This window comes from Ambystoma mexicanum, chromosome 3q (genome assembly GCF_040938575.1).
Source record: "Ambystoma mexicanum isolate Mex_15411 chromosome 3q, UKY_AmexF1_1, whole genome shotgun sequence".
NCBI classification, from domain to species: Eukaryota; Metazoa; Chordata; class Amphibia; order Caudata; family Ambystomatidae; genus Ambystoma; species Ambystoma mexicanum.
Genome location: NC_090926.1, coordinates 1,022,946,883 through 1,022,968,017, shown reverse-complemented (window position 1 = coordinate 1,022,968,017; position 21,135 = coordinate 1,022,946,883).

The window sequence follows — 21,135 nt, the reverse complement described above, 5'->3', positions numbered from 1 at the left end:
CACAAAGAAGTCGACAACATTCTTGAGAGATACCTGAAACTCCTCAAGGGAATCGGGTGCCTAAAAGGAAAGTCAATCAGGCTACACATTGATGAGTCAGTCCAACCCAGAGCAGTGCGACACAGAAGGACGCCGTTCCACATACGCAGCCAAGTGGAAAAAGAGCTAAGAGCACTGGAGAAAGCGGACATCATCGAGGAAGTAACTGGGCCCACACCATGGGTCTCTCCCATGGTCATCACCAAGAAGCCCAAACAACCGGGGAAGATCAGAATATGCATAGACATGCGCCTCCCCAATGCAGCAATAAAACGGGAGGCCATATCACCCCGACTCTCGACATAGTGGCAGACCTCACTGGATCCAAAATATTCTCAAAGGTCGACCTGAATGCCGGATATCACCAGCTGAAGCTACACCGGGACTCCCGCTACATCACGACATTCTCAACTCACATTGCTGTATGCAGGTACAAGTGCCTGAGTTTCGGAATCTCCTCGGCAGCTGAGGTATTCCAGCAAACAATACAGGAGGTAATACGCGACAGTTTTGAACGTCAGTGATGACATTCTAATTCATGCAGGCAACGGAGAAGAACATCTACGAAGGCTCCACATGCTACCCAGCAGGTTAGAGAGTGCTGGTCTGACAATCCACAAAGAGAAATGCGAGTTCCTGAAGGAAGAGATCTCGTTCTTTGGGTACACGTTCAATAGCACAGGCATCTCGGCGGACCCCCAAGAAGTAGCGGACATCCAAGCTGCCACATCCCCCACCACACCAACGGAGGTACGCAGTTTTCTAGGAATGGCCACCTATTGCGGAAGGTTCCTCCCAAACTTGGCCACACTATCTGAACCCTTTCGAGAACTCACAAAAGCCAGCACGAAATGGAAGTGGGGGCCCACCTGCCAAGAGGCATTCGAGCTAATCAAGCATCACTCTCGGCAGACACCACCATGGCCTACTACAACCCTGCAAATTAGCAAGGGGGGTCCTGGGAGTCCCTCTGCCAGACATTAGTCCTGGTTACGAGAGACTTACCCAGAGTCTTTAGCTCACTATCTCTCACAGAGAAGAAATAACTACAACCCTGCACTGTTAACCGAACTGTACGTGGACGCCAGCCCCGTGGGACTGGGAGCCATTCTCATACAGGTGGCCAAAATGGGGAAATCGATGCCGATCGCCTATGCCTCCAGAGCACTGACACCGACGGAGCAACGCTACTCCCACATCGAAAAAGAGGCGATAGCTGTACTGTGGGGCTGCCGCCACTTCCACCTGTATATGTACGGCCGGAAGTTCAAAACCTACACAGATCACAAACCACTGGACCCAAACTTCACAGGCACCACATCTCACCCCCCTGCCAGGATTGCCAAGTGGCTGCTACATCTCCAACAATATGACTTTGAACTGACGTATCATCCAGGCAGTGGCAACCCGGCGGACTCCCTGTCATGACACCCGAGAGCGGCAACACCGAGGGAAATAGACGTAGCAGAAGAGACAGAAGAACACATCTGCCAGGTGATACACACCATGAAGCCACGGCAAACGGATTAGCAGACATAGTAGAGGCCACACAAAGTGACCCATGCTATAATCTGTTGAAGGACACGATCATCTTGGGGGAATGGAAGTCGTTCCTACAGAACATCCACAACAGAACAGTGGAAGCCAAAGAGTTCCTCACGGGAGTCTTCACAGTCTGGCAGGATCTATCCATCACGGAAGAAGGGCTCATCCTACGAGGAACCCGAATCGTCATCCCTCCAAGCCTACAGGACAAAATAGTGGCGTTGGCACATGAAGGCCACCAGGGGATGGTAAGGACCAAGGCCCGGATAAGGCACCGCGTATGGTTCCCCCAAATCGATGGGAAAGTCGAGCGGCTAGTCAACACCTGCCTCCCCTGCCAGATAACGGGGCCACCGCCCCATCACGGAAGAAGGGCTCATCCTACGAGGAACCCGAATCATCATCTCTCCAAGCCTACAGGACAAAATAGTGGCGTTGGCACATGAAGGCCACCAGGGGATGGTAAGGACCAAGGCCCGGATAAGGCACCGCGTATGGTTCCCCCAAATCGATGGGAAAGTCGAGCGGCTAGTCAACACCTGCCTCCCCTGCCAGATAACGGGGCCACCGCCCCATCCGGAGCCCATTCAATCAGCAGAACGAGGGTCCGCGAGATGGGACGTACAGACTTCAGCCAAATACAGGAAGGAACCTCCCTATTGGTGGCAATTGACGACCACTCCAGGTACCCGGAGGTCGAGATCGTCAATTCCACGGCAGCAGAGGCGGTCATACCCGCGATCGAAAAAATGTTTGCAACACATGGCCTCCCAAGAAGAATGAGGAGTGACAATGGCCCACCCTTCCAGGGAGAAGAATTCAAAAAATACCTCATGGAACTCAACATCCGTTACCACCACATAATGCCGAGTTTCCGAGATGGCCGCAGGCAAACGGCAATGTGGAACGCTTCATGCGGACAATAAACAAGGTACTGCGCCCATGGCAGGTGGACTTATACCGATTCCTGCGGAATTACAGAGTTACACCTCACAGCACAACGAGAATACCGCCGGCAGACCTAATGTATGGCACAATCCTTAACTCCTCTATACCACACCATCCGAGCAGGAGCACAGACACGTTCGACCACGAGCGCACCGAACTACGAAGAGCAGGGGCAAACTCCCACATCAGCAACAAAAGGAATGCAATGCGGTCCGACCACTGAGTCGATGATCAAGTGGTCATGGTGAGGCACCCATCCAAATCTAATCTAGACACACGATATGACGCTGCCCCATGGACAATAAGCCGGCGGCATGGCACTATGATAACCGCCAAAAGGGGGCAAAGACAAGTAACGAGAAATGTGTCATGGTTCAAGGCAATGCCAAAGAATCTGTGGACGGACGGCGAGTGTCCCCCGGAGGAAGAAGAGAATCCGCCTGGGGACGAAGGACATGAAAATCCGGAAGATGGAGAAATCGTGGACGACCGAACAGAAGAACCACTGAGTGAACCAGAACTGGGTGAACCGAGCAGTAAAGGTGAGCAACCTGAGGGGAGACAGGGGGTTGCACCCAGGGTGGAAGATATAGCCTAAGAACTGCGACCCACCCCTGGCCAGGCTCAGAGACTATGAGTGGTAGAATATCGTACCGAGACACGAAATGATGAAAAGGGACAAGCCCGGTTGGCTGAGAAATGTTTTATTGTTATTGTTCAGTTAAAATAAAGGAGGAATGTTATGTCCACCTTGCGTCGCCCCGCCCCTGCTCCGCAGAGGCAGTTCCGGGGCAGGACAGCAACACGAGAGTGTCCGTGTCTTAACTGCTCCCGCGGGAGCTGCGCAGCGAGGTCTAAGCTGCCTGGGCCTACCCTCCCTGTTTCCCGCCAACGCCATGGCCGGAACCAGGGACATAACACTCACTTGCCTCGCTTCACTGAACGCGCTACGCAGTAGCGGCAGATTTCATGCCGTCCAATCCTGTGCCCACAAAATGCAGTCCGTTTCGCAACAATAGCAAATCCAATAAAGTTTTAAGCACCAGTTCCGAACGTGCCTTGCCACAGGCTGTACGCGTGGCGCATCTCACCTCGCTCTGCTCCACAAGAGTGTATTATATGAAAGATAATAGACATGATTATGTCTAATGTATTTGTGTTCCATTGGTACATTGCTGTGGTCTCCGAAATGCATTGCTTTGTCTCTGAACTGTCTTGCTGAAATTAATTGAATGTCGCTGATTGTTATAGTGTTTATTTTACAGTCTGCTTCAAATGATAGTATAGTTGATATCTCAATAAAAAGATCGAATAAAAAAAAAGATTTAACAAAAACAATTCAAGTAACTAGCCCACAGATTATAGGCATCAGTCCAACTGTCCAAAACGCAAAATGACCTCCCTTGAAAGTTTCTTGGAAGGGCAGGGGGAAACTTTGGGAAGGAGTTGTGGGTCATCAGTGGTACTGTTAAACCATTACCTAAAGAGCATCCTGAATAAATACTTACAGATTCTGAATTGATGTTTTAGAGATGTTGCACCCACTCAGTTTCGTTTAGAACCCAGATCCCTAGGTATTTAGGTGTATCCACTGCAACCTGAAAGGGACCTCCGTGTCTAGCAGTAAAGTTGTCCTATTTGTGAAGTTGAAGTACTTCTGATTTGGAAACAATCGCCCTATACCCTGAATGTTTCCCATACATTTGGACACAAGTCAGGATCACTGCAATACTCTGAGAACTTAGCTATGTCAAGTAAAACAAGGCCCATCTTTAATTTACTTTGCATTTATAACGCGTTCCAGGTACCCGGAAGCTTAAGGGCCCACATATAACTAACGTAAAGAACTGACAGACATTGGATGTTGGTTTATACACAGGTAGACGAGAAATGTCTCTACGCTACTCATATAAAATAGAAGCGATTTTAATCTTTTTTTAAATGTGTCAGTAGACTCCATCTCTCTCAAGTCCAAGGGTAGAGCTTTCCATGCCATTGGAGCTGCTATGCTGAAAGCCCCTTTGAGGGCTTTACTGGAATTACAGCGGAGCGATCTTAATTGGTGGGTGTTGTTAGATCTTAGTGCCCTCTGGCTCTGTTTCTCAACTACCCCCTCAATTAGGTAGGTAGGCATGCGACCCAGGCAACATTTGTGGACAATCAGAAGTAATCTAAATTGTATTCTTGTCCTCACTGGGAGCCAGTGCAGACTTTTGCCTGTCATCTGACATGTGGTCTCTCTGTTTGAGGCCCTTCACCACCCGAACCGCATTGTTCTGAATCACCTTCAGGCGGTTGGTCTCAGATAGTGGGATCCCAATGAGCAAACTACAGCAGTAGTCTATCTTTGAGCCAATTATGGCTTTGGCAATTGTTTCGGCATTATTTTGTGAGATAAGAGGCCGGAGATGGGATAATAACTTTAGGTAATAGGTGCATGAAGAGACCAGATTATTCACTTGAGATATCATATTTAAGTTCTGGTCTAACGTCATGCCCAAGGTTTTTACTTTCTTTAAAACCAACATCTTGCAATGTGCAATATTAAAGCTGTTGAACATAGGTCCTAACCTGGCAAGTTTATTGTTTGTTCCCACCAACATAAGTTCTGTTTTTTCGTTATTCAGTGCTAGGCCGTTATTCAGCCGGTCTGATAGCACAGCGCTCGTTTTGACATCTGTGCAGAGCCTGCTGACGCTGGATAGAATCCCGGCAGGGCCAAACTCAGCCTCTCATTCTTCCGAGGTCAATAAATGAGCACCACACACTGTGGGTAATAGTAAGCAGCCCTCAGATGCCTGAGGGTTTGTAGGGCTATATAAATGCAAAATTATTATTATTATTATGCCATTCAGACCATCCAAGTTTGTATAGAGTAATATACCTTATTGATTCATCTGTGGTGTGTTCTTACCTAATCGTGTCTCTCTTAACGCCAATATAAGATGGGTGTGTTCTGATGGTACATGCCAATTGTTCTAATGCCAGTGCATACAAAAGGGGTGGGAGACGGCATAGGGCACCCGTGTCTAGTTGTAGCAAATATACATAACATGCTGAAAGGAAGCTGTTCGCAAGTGTGGATGCCAAAGGGGTGCTGTATAACAATACCACAATCTTTCCAAATTTCCTTCAATGCGGAAAGGAACAACGTTCTTAAACCGTTCATCTCAATGGACCCTGTCGAATGCCTTCTCAGCATCAAGAGAAAGAAGAGCATCATCTTCACCATTGAATTGCACCACCAGACTAAGAGCCATTCCCACAATTCCGGCGGATTGTCTTTCCTAATGATGCGTGTCTGATATAAGTGCACTAGATTCAGGAGGAATAGGTTGAGCTTCTTTGCAAGGCACTTAACCAGTATTTTAGCATCACAAATGGGTCTATATGACCCACAATTTCAACATGATTTTCCATGTTTTAAAAAAAGCATGATTGTTGCTTTAAACACATAAGCTGTGACTGTAACCTCCACAAGAGAGATCTGAAACCCCTTTTCCGGTTTGGCAGTGGTAGATTCAATGAAATTAGAGGAAAAGTAGAAATGAATGCCCTCACGGCCCACTGCCGTACCCTTGCAGAGAATCCCAAGTACCGCCATGTGTCATGCTTTGTCAGTGGAGTGTGTAAACCATCCCATCTGCTTCTAAGAGAGAGCTTCACATGCTACTGAGTCCAGGACAGGTGTTTGTGAAAAGAGATCATCATAAAAACGAGACAAACTGTTAATGAATGCCCATTGTGTCCACTGGTGATATTTTAGGGAAGCCCAATGGTGTACCACCTTTAAAGAAAGTTTGCTTAAACTTGATGAAACTCTTTTCAAGCGAGTGACCATGACATCCTAGAATTTGGTTTGTGTATGTGTTAAAGTCTTCAAAACAGAAAAGGACTGTCAAGCGTAGTTAACATACATGTATCAGCAACCTTTATTTTACTCCTTTAAGTAAACATAAAGAATATTTTTTTTTTAATCTTTATTGAATATAGTTGAAAAGATTCAACTTTTTCAATATTAAACAACAATTTCATTTACACATTAATACATCGATTTACATCAAATAAAATGAAGGAGACAATAGTTTCAGAACACCGTAATAAAACAAAATTAGAAGGATTTGTCCTAGCATGTGACTTAAATTAAAGGTACACCTATAAAGAAATAAAATGTCAATCATGGTCTGAAATCATTTCAACTTATTAAAAATGATAGTATGAATATCTTAATTTACTAACTGCACAGTGCACCAAACATTGTCTCTTCCAAAATATGTACATGATTAAAACACAACACATCCTAATAAAGTCATTTCATCCGCAATCAGGAAACTGTTCCACACAGACTTGGAGCCCTTACATTCCTAATCCACTATTGAGATTGGACTCATTTCCAAATTCAAGGCAGATAGTAAATTATAAATTGCAATGCGAATACTTATAGATTTAGTGGACAGTATTACCGACCATCGGGTTTCAGGGTGTATGGCACTGAAGTATGACATATGCTTCTCGAAGTATCTGATTCTTAAATTAATTAAAGCAGGACAGTCAGTTATAATGTGTTTGAGGGTTTCTCTATGTGCTATAACCTCACAAAACCTACAATAATTCTCCTTTTGGATCCATCAACCTTCTTCTAGTCAGTATATCACGAGTTGGAAATAGATTGAATCACAGACGTAAAATGGCCGTTCTCAATTGTGGGGTTGGAGCTTGCTTTAAGTACGGTGCAAGTTCTTTGAGTCTTTTATGCTGAAAAGCTAATACTTGAAAGTCTTTGTACAAGAGGCACTCAATTTTCTTATCAATCCAATCCAACCTGAATAATTTGACCTCTGCTCGAGTTGGATTCACAAGGAGGGTATCCAAACTTATGAATGCTCTGGCTAAAATTCTGTAAATATATGAAACACACGTTTTAACAAATGCATTCTCCGATGACAACATATAAGCTGATAGTGTTGCTAATATGTTGTCAGTTCTTGTATAGAACAAGCACTTGCGATACAAGGCACAGAGCCTCCAATGATATTCAGCATTCAAGGACGTCGGACCCAGATCATACTGTAGCCAAGAACCAGGTACACATTGAGGGAGGTGTAATACACCTCTCCAAAATTTAGCCTCTAATTTATGCAGGATTGTAGGGTGTACAATGCTTTTGGTTTCTAGGCCATACAATATGGTAGGTAGTACTTTTTGTCGCCAATAAGTAATGGTGGGCCTGATAGTAAATTTACCAAATTTGTGCAATATTGTCCTTGTCTGGGAAATGGCAGTCATGATCTTATTCTCTAAGGTCCTGGAATGCAAATTCATTGAGGGCATACCATCAAATAAAATGCCTAAATAAAGGTACGTAGGGACCACTTCCACTGTCCATTCTCCATTCAAATTGTGTTCTCCTGGAGGGCCTAGGTGCGTAGATGACTAGTTGTGTCTTATAAAGGTTGATTATCAACTCATTGTCGTCCAAATTAGCACTTAAGGCAGACAATAGTTTTTGCAAAGCTACCGGGGTTTTGGAGACTAACACCAGGACGTCTGCATACCACGATGCTTTAATGATTGTACCATTCATCCTTGGCGTGTCAGAATCAACCTGATGAAAGGCCTGTAGTACATCGTGGATAAATAAATTCAAGAGGGCTGAAGCCAAGATACATCCCGGCTTCAGCCCCCTAAATGTTGACATTGGCGATTATAAGAGGCCGAGTATGGGCAGTCATACCATTATGGTGGTTGACGAATGTAAAGCATGGATGATATCACACAGGGTCTCTGGACAATTTGCCGACTGTACATTTTCCATCCGTTTGATTCGAGAGACCGAATCAAAAGCTGAGTGTAAGTCAACAAAGGCGAAGTACAAAGGTTGTTTTGTCGATTGGGCCTGGGCTTTTAGAGCATTAAGAGTCGATAAATTGACTGTTGTTCCTAAACCTGGTTTGACAGGGATCTCGTTGATTACACCCCTGTGTCCACCGTGACAAATCTCTCAGGACCAGTCGCGCAAAGATCTTACACGGAGCATCAAGCAATGCTATTGGGCGATAACTTGCCGGAGACCCCCTGTCACCTTTCTTGAAAATCGGTACCAGTAAGGAGGACATCCATGATGTTGGAATAGATTTTGAAAGAATAATTTGTTGAAATACATTATTCAATATACTGGCCCATCTGGATGGATTCTGTTTAAACATATAATTGTTTAATCCATCCGGCCCCGCTGCACGCGAAGAAGATGATTTCTTTATGAAATCTTCAATGATTTCTGACGAGCATTCTAAACTGCAGTGAGCTGTGGCCGATTTAGTATAGGAAAACACGGCATATTTGGCATCCGCATATAATTGCGAAAAGTGTTCAAGCCATTGTGTTTCAGTCACACCGCACAATTGGAGACTAGCTTGGGGTTGATTGGACACTTTATCAAGCAAAGTCCACAATTGAGCAGAGTTGTTATTATTAGCGGAACGCAAAAAGGCTTCACTGTCCTGCTGATAGAGTTTTGCCCTTCTACACCGGGACCAGTTTCAATATTGACATCTAATCTTCCGGCAACTACACTCTTGTTTGCTAGGAGGCAGTTTGAGCGAGGCTCTTAGTTCTTTCCTATATATTATTTTCGCCTGTTGGACAATCTGATCGCTTTGGTGCTTGTGATTTGGCACATAAGGAAGTTTTCCCACATATGAGGATCCAAAAGTGGGTAGAATGTCTGCATAAAAGTCATACTTCGAATGATCTAATTCTTGAGTGGCAAAATTCAGGGCGTCAAGAGATGCATTAGACCATTTGAAGCGCATTTCCGCAGTATTCACATTTAACACCTGGTTAGACCAGTGTTGTTTTGACAAATTGTGATCAAGATCTCCTTGCCAGACAAAGGTCAGCATATGATGGTCACTGGCTGATTGTGTCAGGATTTCAAATTTGATGGCACTGTGGAAGAGGCTATTTGAAGCAAATACATAGTCAATGATGGAATTTGAGATTCCTCTCCCCCATGTCGACTTGGGGGGAATATCACCCAAAATTGATCCATTGGCCATATGTAGGTTATGCTCTGAGACAAATTTAGGCCATCTCGAGCTTGCAAGCCTTTGAGAGGGTTTCTTTGCACATATGCAGTCGAGGGTTACGATATAAGTTAATTAAGGCTAATGTTTGGGCAGCACACGTTATTTTCACTAACTGAATGAAATTGTTAGGAGAAGCCCACTTGCTGATTGTTAGACCTTTACTAGTCTTTACTGCCACCAGCAGGCCAGATGTAGGTCTCCCTCTAGCTGCCGTTAAGGCTGGTAACAGAATAACATCATGGTCGTCCCATAGGGGGGGCTTCACGAGGCACGTCTCCTGAAGAGCCACTATGTCATAGTCATTGATGTCATGAGGCGAAGACCATTGAAGGTGAGAGTGACCTCGGGTGTTCCAGCAGTCTAAAGAGTAATTGACTTGAGGACAGTGTTTTAATGGTTATGCTTGTATTGAATTGGTTCTGGCCTGGGGTGTAATAACAATGGGGCCACAATAGGCACAAACACACACAGGAGGACATTGTGTGACTTAGGACTTTGGGACTGTTCACAATTTTGTGTTTCTGCTATAAGACGTTCCGGATCCTGAGCAATCAAGAAACCCATTTTAAACAATTCCATTTATTCTTTCCACATTGAGTTCAATACTAACCCAGACTTGATCAACAAACGCACAATTGCTAAATTCTGGTCACACACAAATTCAACTTGGTCAATATCACTCGAGGCAATGTCTTGCAGATTGTTCACATCCCCAAAAATGTTTAAAATGCTTGTCCTGCACAAATCATATTTTTCAAACGGAGCGTCTCTACATTTAAGAATAAGAGAATGGCAATTTGTAAAGGTATTTCTGGACACTTGTTTGCCTGTTCGTGAGGTCTCCTTCTTACTTATGGGCTTCGGTGGATGATTAACATCCTTCATTTCGGGACCAGGGCAGGATTTCTTCCATTGATTATGAATCTCAGTAGAGGAATTAGACTTTACCCCCATTATGTTAGTATTTGAGTTGGCTAGGATCTTATTAGGGACATAGTCATTACTAGACACACTCAGAGGATTAGTGGGGAGAGCAGAGGCCACATGGCATCTACTGCTGCCTTTATTGAAGCCATTCAATCTTGTACACCAAGTTCGCTTGATGAACATCCAACATTAATGGAAGTAGGTGTAGCTTGAGAAGGTCTAACAGCACTCAAACTGGTCACAGGGGCTTGAGCAACCGGCATTGCAGATGGAGCCATGGAAACTGATGTTTCAATTAAGTCATCGATCTCCGTGAGTGGAGAGTAATCAACTGGGATGCATGTGGAAGTAATATTCGTGGCCACCACCTGCCTGCTAGTTGACGCAAAGGACACGATCTGAGGATTCCCTGAAGGCAGAGTTAATGGCGCTAGCAAGGGAAGAGAGGAGGCTATAGGAGGTGCTATGAGTGGTTGAGTCACCTGTGCTTGTCGCGCAACGTAAGGTCTCTTCCTTGTCACTGGTCTGGCTTTGGGCACATTTGGTTTTGAACCAAGTGCCTTCGACATACTTTGTGTATCAATGATAGTGCATCATGCTTTCCCAATAGGACAAGTCATTTTGGGGCTCCTATCTAGACTTATCCATGAATCATTTACATTTATCGCATTTGCTACAGGGGAAATGTCTGGACAGATGATGTTAGCAAAGTATGGTAATACTGGTTTTATGCTGCTCGCACCCCTTGCGCATTTTTCCCCGCCTGAAGATTTGCTAGACCCACCCGCAACATCTACAGCGTTCATGGTTTTCGTGGTCACATCAGCTGCTGATAGTTTGGCTATCCAGTCAACAATTTGCTGGATCTGTCCGGCTTGGTTTGAGATTTTTAAATCAAGAGATTCAAACAATTTGAATAAGCTGGCTACTGTGGTGTTTACGGCAGCCAACGTGATTTCAATCAGAGCAAGATTTTCCAATGGATTGGCTGAATTATTGATCAGCAAACAACGTCGTGGCGTGGGCAAAAGAAAAGAGTCATGAATGGAGTGAATAGTTGAGCCCATCAAACTTTCTATAACATCGTCACACGGGAGGTCCTCATGCGATCTACTCAGGTTCCCTTCACTTGCATGAATAGAGATATTAGATACATCAGCCACATCGGGGTCATGAAAGGAAATCTCATTCACAGGCGCTAAGTGTTTTATAATGGTTAAATGGTTTCTTGCATAAGGGTAAATGGGTTCTAACTGAGCATTGGCCAGTATAGTTGCGTCAGAAACAAAAGGCATGCAAATAGAGTTATCCGCATTTGTTGGCACATGAGGCGCCACAATTTGTGGCATCAAACCAGGCAGAGTGTGCACAGGAGGTGATTCGTCCACAATGCACTCTTTGCGTTTTGCGCAAAAAGAGTGAATATCTTTCTTGGCCAAAGGGGTTCTCAAGATTGGGGTAAGGGTAATAGATTTCTTTGAAATGCGAGAGAGTTTCTTTTTTTTGGGCGTTACTATTGACGTAGTAAGCGTTGCACTCATCGTGTCTGGCATATTTGTTTTCAGGGTGTATGGGCAGTAACGCATATGAAGCTATTACTTTGTTGCCTTACAGGACAAAACAAACTTTTGTAGATCTAAATCTATACATACCCGTATTTCACACTGCCACTGTAGAAATCACTCAAAGAATTACCAGCATTAAGTTGAAATCTACCACAAACACTGATGGGCTCAGCTCTCTCAGCCTCCGCCCTCAGCACCGCGGCGAAGCGGCAAAGCGGGACTTTACCGGGACTTGGTGCACGCATCTCAGTTATATAGTCACGCCCACTGGCATGGTGTACACAGCCTAAATAAAGGAAAAGGATGTTATAAATGTTCAGCATTCATGGTAACAATGTAAGACTTCCACAGAGCAGGCAAGACTCTTCTCTCCTAAACTGATATTCCACTGTGCCATCGGCAGAGAGCAAAATCCACTCCTGCAGACACAGGCTGGACGAATGGCAACAGAATTGCAAAGCTTGGTCTCTAATTTGGGGGATTTGTCAAGAACCCGGAGCCCCAAGATATAGTGGCATGAGGGTTACGTCTTAGTCCAGCAAATACAGCGTCCGCCACAATGCAAAGGTGAGGCAGTGGGGTACACACTAAATCCTTGCACACCGTGGTTGGAACATAGATTTCCAGCAGTAGAGATCTCCAGATAACAGCAATGCACTGATTTCACTGGTTCGTCAGGCACGGTCCAAAATCAGTTGGCATACTGAACCAGTCCCTGTTTATGGTGCTTTAGATAAGAACCTGCTTTCTCCTAATATGCGTCTGGGTCTTGATTTAGCATTGGCTGCGCCATGCTGCCCTTGCCTTCCCTTCCTTTTAAAAAAAAAAAAAAAAAAACCTTTGTTTAATAAAACAGGCAGACACATTGCACTTGACAATGTACGATTCACATTCGAAGACCATATTAGATACAACACATTGGACCAATTTCTTTTCCACAACCCAGTAGCTGACCTAGTAAACTCGGAGGGTGGGGGCTATATCTGTCCTACGGGGACTCTCCCATCTGGCTCACCATTTAGTATGTCACTTCACTCTTCATCCTTCCATTTTCGTAGGAGGAAAACACAGAAGGGCTCCCAAATGTCCTTTGGTCGGCTTGAGGGTATAACCATCATCACGTAACCCCTCCTTCTCATTTACATATGTTAAGTCTCTAAGCCATTCATTGCATATGGGAGATACTTTAGATTTCCAGTATTTCAAAATACATTTTTTGGCAATTACACATCCAAGGTTAAAAAATCTACGTCCAATTATGGATACTTTCCCGATGGCTCCTAAAAGATATTTTAGCAGTGATAAAGTTGGGCGGATGTTAACAATGTCATGTAACGCAACAGTAACCTCCCACCAGAACTGTCAGACAATCCCAGAACATATGGCAGAAGTCTGCCCCCGTTCTTCCACATTTTGGACATTCATCTCTCATTGCTGACGAAAACCTGGCGATTCTTGTTGGTGTATAATACAATTGATTGAGAACCTTAAACTGTATGAGTCGAAATCACGCATTTAGCGAGACTTCTTTTGTCAGTAGACAATATTTCCGCCATTGTGTGTCATGACACCCAGATCGCACTCACATTAGCTGCGCGACATGTTACCTGAAGATTGGCTGCCCTAGACCAACCTGTATAATTTAGATATCAATTTACTGGTACTTGCACTCAACAGCATTGGCTATATGCAATTTCGGGAATCCGGTTTTTGCGGAAATGACATCCAACTGTGTTGGACAGCCGCCCTCATCTGGAAGTATTGTAAAGCTTTGATTGGATTTTACCCAATTTCTCCACAAACTCCTCCAATGTCACAAATCTCCCACCCAGAAATAGATCTCCCAGAACCATTCACCTGTCACCATCACAGGACATTTGAATATCAGAGTCGTATGTAGGAGGAAGTGCAGGACAGTTCCACAAGAGGATCGTACCATGGTATGGTGCGCCAACACCTAACTTTTTAAATAGCCTTGACCATGTATTGACAGTTGTGCGAACCGGATCAAAGGTACAGGATTCCATATGTCGGTCACTGAGTATAACCGACTTCAATTCTGTAGGCACCACGCTATAGCGCTCTAATGCACGGTGTACTGGGCCAGGCTCTGAGGCATTCCAATAACTGGCATACCGGGACTGCACTGCCATGTAATAAAGTTCCAAATCAGGGGCGGCTAATCCCCCCTGGTCATACGATTCCACCAGTTTCTCCCTGCTCATTTGAGCCACTCAAGCCCCCCAGACAAAGTTGAGCGCCAATGAGCCTGGTCTATTAAAAAATAATCACCCAGGCCATATTGGAATGGTATTAAATAGCAGCTTAGGAACCACTATCATTTTAAGTAACGATAGTCATGCGTACAAGGAGATTGGGAGCTTAGCCCAGAGACAAAGTTTAGCCGCTAGGGTGGTCAGGTATGCCTCATGGTTGGTCTCTAAACAACTCGCGATTTGAACGGAACACTAAGATCCCCAGATACTTAACCTGCTGGGGAGACCAGTGAAACCCCATCAGATCACTCGGGTTCAGCATCCCCGCGATCAGCGCGAATTGCTCTGATTTAGCCGTGTTGAACCGATAGCCAGAGAAGTGCGTAAATGTATGTACCTCTTCCATTATGCGGCCCAAATGACTTTCCGGATTACGGATAAACAGAAGAGGATTGTCCACGTATAGAGAAATAATCTGCGCCACCCCTGCTATTCGAATACCCTTTTGGCCGTGTCATGATCTCATCGGCCAGGCCATAGGCTCTATTGTAAGGACGAACAGCAGCAGGGATAAGGGGCATCCCTGTCTCATCCCCCAGCCTCGATGGAAGGTGTGCAACAGGACCCCATTCATTCGGACCCTGGCTGCCGGTGCAGCATACATCAGCTGTACACAGTTTATGAAATAGTTCCCGAACTTAAAGTGGCATAATACTGCGAAGAGGAATTTCCATGAAATAGAATCAAACGCTTTCTCTGTATCGAGCGACGCAGCAACCACCTGAGCCTGTGGATTAATTTGTTACATAATACAAAAGAGTTGACATAGATTTAATGCCGTGGACCGACTGGGAAGGAATCCCCGATTGATCCGGATGTACCAACCCTTGCATGTATGGGAGTAAACGAGTAGCCAATATTTTTGAAAATATTTTAACATCTGCGTTTATAAGCGAGTGCGCCCTATACGAACCCATTTCATGGGGAGACCTATCCGGTTTCGCCAGTACAGTAATAATGGCTTCAGAGAGTGTTGCCGAGTGCCTCCCGTGTTTCATTGATTCCTCCCATACTCTAAGCATTCTTGGTGTAAGAGTTTGCCCAAATTCTTTATACAGCTCAACACCCAAGCCGTCTGATCCCAGGGGCCTTTCACGATGCCAGCACTGAAACTGCTGCCATAAGCTCTTCCGCTGTTATTGGCTGATCTAGGGACATACGAGCCTCCGCGGGTAGGCATGGGAGGTCTATGTCTCCCATGTACCTGTGCAACTCGTCGTCTGTGCAGGTGCCCACATTACCATACAGTGACTCATAGTAATGAAAGAATTCACCATTAACCTCCTCATCAGAGGTCAACAGCTCTCCTGACCACCCCTCGATACCCGTAATGGGTTGCACCCCCTTTCAGATCACACTACACCTGCAAGGAACCAACCGGGCATGTCGGCCTCCCCATATCTGCGTGCCAGTCTGGGTTTCAATATACACTGTACCTTCTTATCTGCCAATTCCCAGAATTTCAGCATGTTCCCCTTAATCATGCCCAGTAGTGCCATATAACCGGTCACCCAATAGTCATTCTCCAGCCGCCTCAGCTGCCCCTCGACTTCCTATAGCTCTATACAAGTGTCTTTCAGTATCTGAGTTGTAGTGGACATCGGCTCCCCCCCCCCGTAGCCATACCTTAAATGTTTCCCAAATAGTGGAGTACTGTGCCACTGACCCTTCATTTCTAACAAAAAACTCATCCATCTTGTCCCGCAAGACAGCTACCACATCAGTGTCATGCAGTAGCGTTGGGTATATTCTCCACAATTGTCTGGGTCTAGGGGTTACCTCCAGTGGCAGGAATGGCCTAACAGGCGAATGATCCAGAGTCTTTGGGTGTATTGTACAGTTGTACACCATTGCCACCCAATTAGAGGACAATAACTAGAGGTTGATTATAGACATGGTGTCATGGACTGTTGAGTAATAAGTATACTCCTTTGTCTCGGGGAGTTCATTCCTCCAGACATTGACCAGGCCCATCTGGGACATAACCTCTCTAATCATCTGCGCCACACCAGATAGGGCACGCAGGGTAGATCTGGAGCAGTCAACACAGTATCAAGGACAGTATTAAAATCTCCACCCCAGATTCCAAGATGGCCGCCAGTTAGTAGGGACGTGTGATCCCTTGCTCCAACCCAGGACGATAACTGTCCAGTCCTGAAATCCTTGTCCGCAGGAGCTGCAGACCCTCCAAGGTGTTTAGTCAACTACTGGTTGATTACAGCAGAAGTCTCAACACACCGGCGGGAAAGGGGAAGTGGATAAAATAAAAAAGAACACAGGTTTCACTCTCCGACTAGCTGAGCACCTGCAGAGGATGAGAAAATAAGAGAAATGTTTTCCTTCCTCTCAGAAACTAGCACCTCCAGATTCCTGTGTAATTTCAAGTACCTGTTGTGCCTCCCTGGATTGCTGTTAGACGTGATGAAAAATCTCCTCTCTGCTTAACCTCTCATCTCAATCCTTAGGCAAGAAGATACTTCTTTTGAACTGCATATATTTGTGGAAACTATGCTTCAACTCCAAGAGGAAGGAGAGTTCTTTTTATACTCAAGTTGGTTGACAGGAATTGGTTTCAGTTTTAATATGAAGCAAACTTCCTTTGTGAAATGTTTTCCTAAATGATATATGAATTTACAATTTAAATTGTCCAGAACTGTCTTTGCACACTCTAATGTTCTCTCCCATAGAGAAGTGAGTGCACCATTTAAACAGCAGTGTCCTTGTCCTTTGAGTTTTCCCCTTCACATAAGCGCTGCTTCAGAGTTCAGAAAGGAAACTCCAACTCACCCCTTACTATTTCAGGAGTCTATCGTAGTGCGCTGCGCTCAGTGTCAGAGATACTAGTGTCTTTGGACATGCGCACGGGTGAGCTGCACATTAAAAACTACACCCTTCTGGGTTTCTCTAGTCCGCCGTGCTGAGCGTCCCAGGTCAGAGACACTAGTCTCTTTGAACATGGGTGTGTGTGCAGTGTTACTACTTCTATAACGCTAGCCACGCGTGCGCAGTTACATAAACACTATTTTACTCAAAAACAAACGATTCTTCGCCCACATGAAATACGCGTAGCCGACGCAAGCTTCTGGATACAAAGCGAGCGCTCGGCTAGCATTACTGTGAATGAACTGAGGAAACATGTTGGTGCGTGAGCCTGCTTCTTACTGCTTTCCTCACCTCAGTCAGACATTGACTGACAGAAACAAGAGGAACTTCAATCATTGAATTCAAAACGACCTAGTTAACTAAATACCTAAACTACCTTTTAAATAACAGAATTATCTTCTTGAAGCAAACTTTCCTTTTCGCATTGTAACTGTGCTGAATCTGATTTAAATATAATCTTTTTTTCTAAAGAAACTAGTGCGCAATGCTCCCACCAGAATTACAGCTTGTCTTGCTCTTCAATCAATACCTGGACATTCACCAGCCTGGCCAAAATGACTAGGGGACTTACATAGGCCTAACTCAAGAGATAATAATAACAGGACCTTCCTGTTAAGGAGAGGACAATGAAAGGCTGTTTAGTATCCCCTTTCAGTTCCCAGAGACCCACAACCTCCAATCAGCTTGCAGAGTCTTCTTGTCCAATCAATTCCCTGCTTCCTCAGCACCATGCTGGCTTGGAAAACTCTCCCTCTAAAACAATAAAGGTTAAGGACAAACCAACAAGAAATATTGAAATTGAAAATACTTAGTAATTACAGTGAAGAGACACAAACAGAATGGAAACCTGACCGTAAGAAAAGCAAGCCCATCTAAACAATTTGGGCTGGGCACCAGGGTGAACAGCAGAAGGCTGTGGGCAGCAGCGGAAGGTATTGGGGGCAGATCGCCACCCTGCCCCTTGAAACTGCAGAAGCTCCTCACGGCTGGAGGAAACTGGGTATCGCCGTTTTATATGGAAAGCGGTGACCCGACCTCGATGGAAGCAGCGTGTTGGGGAAGAAACCTAGGGTTAAGGAGTACTGCAACAACAGCAGACCCCCTGATGTGTGATTGTGCAGGAGTGAGGGACAGCATATTAAACAGAAGGCAATTGTAACGGAAGGCTCAGCAGGATGGACGCGATGAAGGGGCCTCATCTAGATTGTGGGCGCACAGAAGCTGGGGATTCCAATTGGAGCTTACCATGTGGACAACTACGGAGGATCCGGAGAGGGCGAGGAAACTCAAGCTATCCCCGATCTCTGATTAAAGATTAAAAGTAGTAAGTACCCTCCCAAAAACGAGTGATCCCTGTGGGGGTGATTATGACATTGCCCTAATTGCTGTAAGTGTACGCAACGCGTGACAAGTAACAGTACTGGGACAGAAGGTGCCCCAGCAGTGGATTAAAAACCTCTAGCACGGATTGAGGGAGAAGAGATCCCACATACGACTGACTGAGCAAGTGTTGGGAGGGATGTCGGAAGAGTGGATTGACTGCAACAGGCATACATGGAGACGACTCCTGACTGGAGCAGTGCAGTGTGGATAGAGGTGACTGTGGAGGAGTATCTCTTTGTAGGCAACAAGGGGTCTAGTGGAGGGCACACCCCCAGGAAACATAATGGACATAGCAGCACTGAAAGTGGATGTTCCCATCGATGGACAGGAAACATCCCTAAAACAGAAAAGTGGGGATTGTGTGTTGAGGCCTGTATGCCATGCAGAGGTGAGGAAAACGTTTGGGAAGGAAAGAGGGAAAACTACTGGAAGTAACAACAGGAAGGGGGGCTGGAGAATTGAAGAGGAAGCGTGGAACAGTGGATCACGACAGGTGGCAGGAGGAGGAGGAGGAGGAGGAGGAGTAGGAGGCAAGGGACATGCTAATGCTTGTGTTTCTATTGCTCCACAAGCTTAGTACTCATGTGACTGGAGATGAATACGATAAGTGGAACAGAAGAAGAAGTAAACTTACCTCGGACAGGTGTTGGTGTAAAATCACTACAAGTACAAGTAAATGGTATTATTCCAGTGTGAACATAAAAGGGTATAACTGTTGAAAATGTGCGTCACGCAAAGAGGTGGCAAAGCAAACGCATTTAACAGAGACTGTGAGAATTGTTAAAACTCATAAGTATCACTGTGATCTAGAGTGGACAGCTCTTTGGGCCCTTATGCCAAAATCAAAAGACAAGAGTACCCAGGCTAAACGGAGGCAACCACAGGTGGAGCAGGAGGGGTTGCTTGAGAAGTGCTGGAAATAGAGTGGGGAAACAAACTCATTCCTTATCAAAAAGAGCATTAGGATGAAGAGAACTTGAGAAGTCCCCAAGAATAGGTGGACATAAATGGGGAAAACTTGTAAGACTGCCACGGGCACAGAGTTAGCCCACAACAACACGATCTCCGGATCACTCTGAGATGAAAGATGAGAAGAGATACCCACGCAGAGTGCCAAACAGCCGGTTATGTTTTTTGTTATATGCTATATGTTTTGTTTATTTTTGGAATGTTTCTTAAAAAAATTAATAAAGAATTTTAAAACAAAAAAAAAAGATATGAGTGAGATAAATATGCCCAGAATAACCTTGGAGGAGCAGGAACATTTAGATAGGGAAGTCAGTGAGGAGGAAGAAATACGCTAAGAAGTTGGCCCCGATATTAAGGGAATTATTTAATATGATGGGGGGGTTAAGGAGCTGTGACACGAACAATATTGGAGGCTAAGGTGGTGGTCTTTGGTAAACCTGGGAAGGATCTGACGAGATGTGGGTCGTATAGACCCATTGCCCTGTTAAATATTGATGCAAAGCTGTATGCAAGTATCTAGGCAGCAAGATTAGCGTTGTGTTTACAAGCTTTGATACATATGGATCAATCGGGGTTCATAATAGGAAGATAGACGTCGGATAATATTAGGCGGGTTGCTCATCTACTGGAAAAGGTTCATATAAAACAGATTCCTGCAGTTATAGTTTCATTAGATGCCGAAAAGGCGTTGATCGCATAGAATGGGCTTTCTTCTTTTCGGTGATGGGAAATGGTGCGGGCTAATTATCATGCTCCCTCATTACGATTGGCAATTAAATATATTTCACGTAGCACAAAAATATGGAGGCACTCGGCAGGGATAGCCTGTTTCACCTCTATTATATGCAACATACCTGGAGCCATTCTTACATAGAATTAGGGTGAGAGAGGATATGCGGGGCATTAGGTTTGGGAGTGAGATACATAAAATTGCGGTTTTCGCAGATGACATGTTATTGACAATGCAGGAACCCAAACATTTGATACCAGTATTATTGGAAGAATAGACCGAAGTTGAACGGATGGCAGGACTTAAGGTCAACATGGGGAAGTCAGAGCTGTTACTAGGTTTATCTCATTGCTAGAGGGAGGTGTTGCCCACCTATTATCTGTTTAAAGTGGTGGACAGTTATATTAGATACTTAGGGGTCAATATAACAAAGACGGTTTCCCAGCTGTTTGAGAGTAACTACCCACAAGTGTTGCTGCAGGTGAAAAAGGATTTAGGCAAATGGAATCCGCTGCAAATGTCATGTCTGGGAAGGATAGCTAGTAGCTACTGTTAAAATGGTGACCCTTCCAAAGTTTTTATATACATTTCAAGCTCTTCCTTTGAAGGTCCCCGGGTCTTACTTTAAGGCGCTGCATAAAGAAGTTAGGAGATTTATTTGGTGAAATAAATAGATGTGAGTGGCATTTCATCTTTTAACGGCTTCCAGAGAAAATGGGGGAGTGGGCTTGCCGCACTTTCAAAAATATTACGAGGCTGCACAGTTACGGGTGCACCGAGAA